Here is a 7,729-nt window from a genome sequence, read left to right as displayed (position 1 = left end):
CACTGCATTGACAGTAGGTAAAGAATTAAACTGACATTACTCCTCCACTGAATCTACATAAATCAACAGTTAAATAATGTCAGTTCTTCCGTGTTCTCTGGAATCAATCACAGCAAAGAAATTAGACTGTTTCTTTTGAAAAATGTTGGGAAAGAACAAATCAAAACATTCTATTTAAGGCCTCTGACGTCAAGATTCAGTTAAACAACAATTATAACTAAACAATTTGAGGAAATGTTAGTTTCCATTAACATTAAATTAGGTTACTGAATTGGCAAACACCTTCCTATTAACATTACCCATTTTACCCCAATAACTAAAGAAATTAGCACTTGCAGGTCAAAACCTTTATTCAAGAGACGCAAAAATAACATTGATACAGTGACTGTCAAAAATTACAGCACTGATCATACTGTGACATCTTGGTTCAAAACAGCACACTTAGAAATATTCAACGTTCTTTACTTCAACTGAATGAAACTGAAAATACCATTTCACACGACCCATATGGGATATTTAGACTGCATAACTGTTCACGTTACATCTCTTCACTAGTAAAAGAAAGAAAAAATACAAAGAGAAATTTAAAAATGCTGCCAAACAGACAAACAGAGAACTTGTACAGAGCAAAAGGAAAAACAAACAACAACAAAAAACGGCTCATCCTCATGGCAGTTGCAGAGTATATAAAAATGAACCCTGCGATCTGTTCCTGGAATTGAGCTTCAAAAATGCAGCAGAACAAGTGTGAGATTTAAATGTCCTCTCACCTAGAGCTGATCAGCTTGCATGCATAACAGTGAGCTTTCCTTGCAGGAGCAGTTTTGTCTTAGTTGTGAGCTTTTCTTGAGAGCTGACTTGCATCCAACTCCATTACCACCCTTTGAATCACCTCAAAAGTGTAGCAGAGCTGTGATGGGTAACTCATGTTGAAGGAATAAAAAAGGTCCAAACAGCATGGCTACTGCAAAGGTCACGTTATCCAGATCTTGAAGAACTACTATACCCTCGATGATGATGCCAACATCAGAAAAGTCATTGCCTGGCGCATCCTCTGGAGACAGATGTTCATTGTGGTTTTCTCAATCTGTGCAGTGGCCTCAGTCAAGTCCTGGTTAAACACAAACATTTCTTTAAGATTCCTTTTTAAACTCATCTCTTTTGAATCTACCAGTTCTAATGTTAGAGTAATTTAAACATTCTATTTAAGGCCTCTGACGTCAAGATTCAGTTAAACAACAATTATAACTAAACAATTTGAGGTAAGTATTAATGGAGGATCAACAGCAAGAGAAGCAAAATGAACCATTAAACCCAAACACCTGGGCCCTGTTTCAGGAAGCCGGTTTAGAAAACTCAGAGTGAAAAACGACACTCACGGTTGAGTAACCCCGAACTGTCCAACTCGGAATATTCGGTTTCAGAAAGGCTGATAACAATTAGTTCAGTCAACGCGGAGTTGCTTTAACCCCAAGTGAAGCGCGCGGACGAGGATACATAAAGCCCTGATAAGCGGAGCACAGATTAAGCGAGTCACCATGGAGACGGAGGGAAAGAAGGCGCGGTCAATGTATTTTACAGCGCTTGAGGCCGAAATTCTGATGGCAGCATATGCTGATAACATGCAAATTCCGCGGAAAAAAGTAACACAGCCACAGCTGCAAAAGAAAGGGAGCATGCATGGCAAAACATAGCCGACAGAGTCAATGCGTGAGTGTTAATTTAAACATTGATCGAGGGATTTCCACCCATTTAACACGTTATTTTATCATATGTTATTTTATTTGTTATTTTATACATTTTATTTTGTGATGTGATGTGAGCGCAGGTGCAACCCAACAGGCCCCAAACGTGCCTGGCAGCAAGTAAAAATGAAATATAAAAATATAGTCCAAACAGGTAAGGTGTAATTGTATTATGAGCCATAGTGCTTGGTCTGTTTGTCCCATGTAAATCAATTGCAGTTAGAGGCTACATTAATTTTCTTTCTGTAAGCACTTATTGAAATTATCTGAGCACATTACAAGTACATGTTTGCTTACTCTGTATGCTCAAATGTGACCCGTTATAGCCAACAGAAAAAAAAGCAGAGGCCCGAAAAACAGGTGGGGGTCCTCCACCACCACCACTCACAGAGGCTGAGCAGTTGGCCCTCAGCCAAAACAGTGGGCGCCCTGTGGCCGAAGGCATCTCTGCGGGGACATCCTCTGAGTCAATAACCCCGCAAGACACAAGTGCCTACATAAGGGGTAAATTCAAAATAATACATGATGTGCATACATCCTTTCTTCACAGTCACCTTTGCAGTGCTGCTCATTCATTTGATAAACTCTTTACCATAATGGATTATTTTGTAGTGAAGTTATTTTCCTACTGATTTTGCCTTCCCTCAGTCTTGGTTGTCTTTGAGAGCATAATGACAATGAAGTGTAAGGTGATTGGTATGTTTGTTAATTGCCATTTGGTCCCTTGTAAGTTATAAGTGACCTGTATAAACCTCATATTCTATCAGTTGATGGTGGTGGTGTACTGCATCTGGTGCAGCCTCCTGTTGAGCCAGACCAACATGCAGTTGTGAGTAATACTCCACAGATTATATGAGTTTACAGTAGAACAGCAATGTTGTCTATTTCTTTACTACAGGAAAATAATGAAGAAACATTGACAGCTGTTACAGAGGAGGAAGCAACAGAGACACTTTATGAGGTTTACATCTTTTAATACTTTGTGTACAGGAAACACAGGCGACCAATAAAGCCAGTTGAACAAAAAATCTGTTTATTGTTCTTTCAACATGTTGAGGTGATGGGTCAAAGGAAATGATTGTGACATATGGTGTCTCTGACTGCGCTTCCATCTTGTATGTCCGTGCGAGGGTCAGGATGTTCATGGTTTGGATCACTGCTGATGTTTGGTTCAGAAGGACAGTGTTCTCCTCTAATTGTGGCAATGTTGTGAAGAATCACACATGCCACAATAATGTCACATGCCCTTTCTGGGGTGACCCTGAGTCTTTGCAGGCACTGGAACCGGGCCTTAAGCATTCCGATAGTCATTTCAATTCTGGCTCTTGTCCTGCAATGAGCCAGATTATATCGCTGCTGTGGGCCCGGTTCAGGGTCAGGGTAAGGGGTAAGCAAATAGGGTAAACATGGATACCCCCTATCACCAAGCAAGTAGCCAGTGAACTCTCCTAAGACAGAAGGGTACACTTCAGTTCAAATGTCCCTGAAGCAATTGGTCTTTATATATTTTAAAGTATTCTCAACTCACCATGTCCAAATTTTGTGCTCAGTGTACATTCACGGAATATTTGTGAGTCATGGACAGAGCCTGGCCACTTGGCTTCCACATTTGTGATACTGTTGGCAGCATCACATATGATCTTCACAGTGCAGAGAACACAAATTAGCATCCATTACTATAATGAAATAATTTGTTGGTGTGAAATGCTACAGGGAACTATGTACCTGTACATTAATGCTGTGGAAAGACTTCCTGTTCACATAGTCTCCTTCATTTACTGATTCAATGATTGGAATGTGAGTGCCATCTGTACAGCCAATCACGCCTGGGAACCCTGAAAATAAATGTAAAATTTAAGTAGTAGTCCAAGTATCACCACATCATACATTAAGTTTTGGTCATCCTGATACCTGCAATTTTGTGGCATCCCTCTTTGATGAATCTTGTGGGTCTATGACCGGGGAACACCACAGACGAGTGCAGGAGACGTTTCAGTGCAACTGTAACATTCCTGACTGCCCGACAGACGGTAGCCTTGGAAACGTGCTCAGCGTCACCAATATTATACAGAAAGCTCCCGTTTGCAAAGAAACGGAGTGCGATACAAATAATATGCACAGAACTGAGAGCATGTCCGCGATGTGTCACATGCGTAATATATGGCCTGAGGATGTTATTCAAATAACTTATAGATTGTGCTGAGAAACGGTAACGTTCGCACAGAAAATCATCAGGAAATGATAAAATGTCCAAACGCGCTCTGATCACTCTCTCCCAGCGGAGAGCTCTGCAGAGAATTTGGGCTTCAACATCTACTGGCTCTTCAAGGAAGGAGCACGCCATGTCTGACACTTCCTACTGTCAGGTTTCCGACAAAGGGGCGGAGACAGTCACGGTTAGTTGTAGTAAACCTGCTAGGGGGCAGGTTAGCTTCACGGAGTGTGTCGTCATAGTGACTCACTCAGGCTGCAGCTGAACTCGCTTTGTGAAACCGAAAACCCAGAGTTTTCATTAACTCAGGGTATACTTACTCAGTTTTTCCACTAAACCGGCTTCCTGAAACAGGGCCCTGGTCCCAGATTTGCTCTGCTCGGGGGCGAAAGACACGGTGTTGATTAAAGATGTAATCAAAGGTTTGTGCAAGCAACATAGTAAATAGCTAAAGAGTGGCCTGCCATGCTGCCATTCATGGTCTAACAGAGTTTCTAAGAGAGAGTGAAAAACATAGAATAGAGGTCGTCTCTCAATGTGCAGCAAAAAAACCCAAAAGGACAGCAGATGAGGGCAGGAGGGGTAGGGATGTAAGCTAGCATAATACCGCTGATGATATTAGCTAAAGCTGTTCAGTGTCCAAAATCTCACTAACACCACGGTGCAGTAAATACACAATGTAACTGAAGAGTCAGCTGGCAAATCTATTCACACAGAAAACCAAATTATGTTATGAGTGCCTCGTAATTAGGTTTAATGTGATATTACGGCTCTTGTGCCAAAGACAAATTCAAATGAAAAAGCGCCAATTCTTTGTCAGCAGATAAAACAGCAAATAAGCTAACGGCTCTTTTTTAGCATGTTACATGGCGACACTCTAGACGTTTAACTACATTTGGCTGAAATATGGTAAATATTAATTCAAAAAATCAAGACATACCAAAAACATACAGTTGGCTGCTCAACTTGACTGAGATGGATGCCTTTTTTAAACCACGATCCAAAGCCCGCGAGATGAAATCCCGCGTGGTTTCACGAGATTTAACGTTGCTATCTTATTGACTTACTTGATCTTACTTATTGGTACCAGTTAGCAGGCGAGCAGCTGCATTTTGAACCATCTGAAGATAATGGATGTTGGCCTGATCTAGACCATAAAACAATGAATTGCAGTAGTCCAATCTGCAAGTAAGGAAAAGGTGAATAACACGCTCAAAGACGTTAGCCGGAAGGTATGCCTTTACCTTGGCCAGGTTAGGTTAATGAGTGACAGCCTAATATTTGTTTGATAAGCTTCTCTGGGACAAGCTTATCAAACAAATATTAGGCTGTCACTCATTAACCTAACTCACCTTTCTGCTTTAACTAATCTGTTCTCAGAAACTTGACTTTCTGCCCACACACAGGTGCTCACAGCAGGTGTGTCAGCTGGAAACTTTCCCACTCACAGAGAACACAGTGGGCTCTATCAGAGTGAACGCTGAGCTCCACCATGGAGGATGTGGAGATACAGTTAATACATCTTCATCCGCTTTGTCCGGGGCCGGGTCGCGGGGGCAGCAGCCTAAGCAAAGAGGCCCAGACCTCCCTCTCCCCAGCCACCTCCTCCAGCTTATCCGGGGGAATACCAAGGCGTTCCCAGGCCAGCCGAGAGATATAATCTCTCCAGCGTGTCCTGGGTCTGCCCCGGGGCCTCCTCCCGGTGGGACATGCCTGGAACACCTCACCCAGGAGGCGCCCAGGGGGCATCCTTGTCAGATGCCCGAACCACCTCAGCTGGCTCCTTTCGATGTGGAGCAGCAGCTGCTCTACTCTGAGCCCCTCCCGGATGGCCGAACTTCTCACCCTATCTCTAAGGGAGAGGCCAGCCACCCTTCGGAGGAAGCTCATTTCTGCCGCTTGTATCCGCGATCTCGTTCTTTCGGTCACTACCCACAGCTCGTGGCCATAGGTGAGGGTAGGGACGTAGATCGACCGGTAAATTGAGAGCTTCGCTTTTACACTCAGCTCCCTCTTCACCACGACGGACCAGTGCAGCGTCCGCATTACTGCAGCCCCAATCCGTCTGTCGATCTCCGGCTCCCTTCTCCCATCACTCGCGAACAAGACCCCGAGATACTTGAACTCCTCCACTTGGGGCAGGAACTCATCCCGACCCGGAGTGGGCACTCCACCCTTTTCCGGCTGAGAACCATGGCCTCAGATTTGGAGGTGCTGATCCTCATTCCCGCTGCTTCACACTCGGCTGCGAACCGTTCCAGTGCGAGCTGGAGGCCTTCACCCGATGAAGCCAACAGAACCACATCATCCGTGAAAAGCAGAGATGAGATTCTGAGGCCACCTAAGTGAAAGCCCTCCGCCACTTGGCTGCGCCTAGAAATCCTGTCCATAAAAATTATGAACAGAACCGGAGACAAAGGGCAGCCCTGGCGGAGCCCATCACCCACCGGGAACGAGTCCGACTTATTGCCGGCAATGCGAACCAAGCTCTTGCAACGGTTGTATAGGGATCGAATGGCCCGTAGCAATGGGCCAGACACCCCGTATTCCCGCAACACCTCCCACAGGACACCCCGAGGGACACGGTCGAATGCCTTCTCCAAGTCCACAAAACACATGTAGACTGGTTGGGCAAACTCCCATGCACCCTCAAGTATCCTGGAGAGGATAAAGAGCTGGTCCAGTGTTCCGCGACCAGGACGAAAACCGCATTGTTCCTCCTGTATCCGAGGTTCGACTAACGGACGAACTCTCCTTTCCAGCACCCTGGCATAGACTTTCCCCGGGAGGCTGAGGAGTGTGATCCCCCTGTAGTTGGAACACACCCTCCGGTCCCCCTTCTTAAAGATGGGGGACCGGAAGAAGAAGGTCATTTTGAGAAAAACTTATTTGTGAGAAAAAGAGTAATACCAGACGCAGAGGTCCGAGGGGTTGACATATTATTTAAGACACTCAAGCCAGCCGTGAGTTTGAGTGTAACAGTAAATTGAGTTTGAAGGAAATCAAGGTTTACTGTGTTGAAGTAATTTTGATAATGATACTGCATGAGGTGTAGTAATTTCATTTTTATTTAGCTAGAGGGCATGCTTATTTCGGGGACTTGCTAAATTTCACTTATAGGGGATCTTCTTTACATGAGCTGCATATGTCACGGTGAAATGCCAGAGACCCCGTATGGCTTCACAGTGTCTGCAGATATAAGTGAATTAGTGTCAATGGAAAATTGTACTTAGTAGTCAGTATAATCTTTTAGTGATATAAGTTTGCATATGGTAAAATACTGCATGTAGTTATTTGTATTAGGAAATATTCAACCATGTATACTTAGAGGCGTATAATCAATTGTGTAGTGACAGGATGTGTGATCTCTAGCAGGCTACAAAAGGCTTGGTGTGCACTCCAGGAATGCACCCCCACATCCTGGGAGCATGGGAAGAGCTTGTATCTTGTTTTATTGTTTTAACGTAGCTATGTCTGTTTTAGTTTAAGTGCCTTCTTTAGATATAGATGAACTGCTGGACTTCCTCACCGTGCTATCTAGGGTGAACCATCTAGGGTGGGGAGACTACCCTCTTTATGACCAAGGATGTACCTTTTGTGCTTTTATGTTATATGACCCTTTGATCAGCAGTGACACACACACACACACACACACACACACACACACACTGAAGTATAAATAAAGACTGGGGCAGTTTCTTAGTGCGAGCCTCAGTGCTGGAGGCTGCCCTTGCTAGCAAGAAGTTCTGTGTGTTTCTCTTCTCTGAGTCTT

At 44.1% G+C, this 7,729-nt stretch overlaps 1 protein-coding gene across 2 annotated transcripts in view; it reads right to left on the bottom strand.

Moving 5' to 3' along the window:
• Positions 1 to 306: 306 nt before the first annotated feature.
• LOC308404249 (uncharacterized protein) overlaps positions 307 to 7,729 on the bottom strand; it is a 42,862-nt gene continuing 35,439 nt past the window's right edge. For both annotated transcript variants that reach the window (XM_080894205.1, XM_080894206.1), the window contains exon 17: positions 307 to 1,111. The gene's annotated coding sequence lies outside the window, so the exon portion shown is untranslated. The remainder of the gene's footprint in view (positions 1,112 to 7,729) is intronic.

The sequence above is a fragment of the Rhamphochromis sp. 'chilingali' genome, assembly GCF_963969265.1.
Source record: "Rhamphochromis sp. 'chilingali' genome assembly, chromosome: 10".
NCBI classification, from domain to species: domain Eukaryota; kingdom Metazoa; phylum Chordata; class Actinopteri; order Cichliformes; family Cichlidae; genus Rhamphochromis; species Rhamphochromis sp. 'chilingali'.
This window is presented reverse-complemented; position numbering and strand designations above follow the sequence as displayed.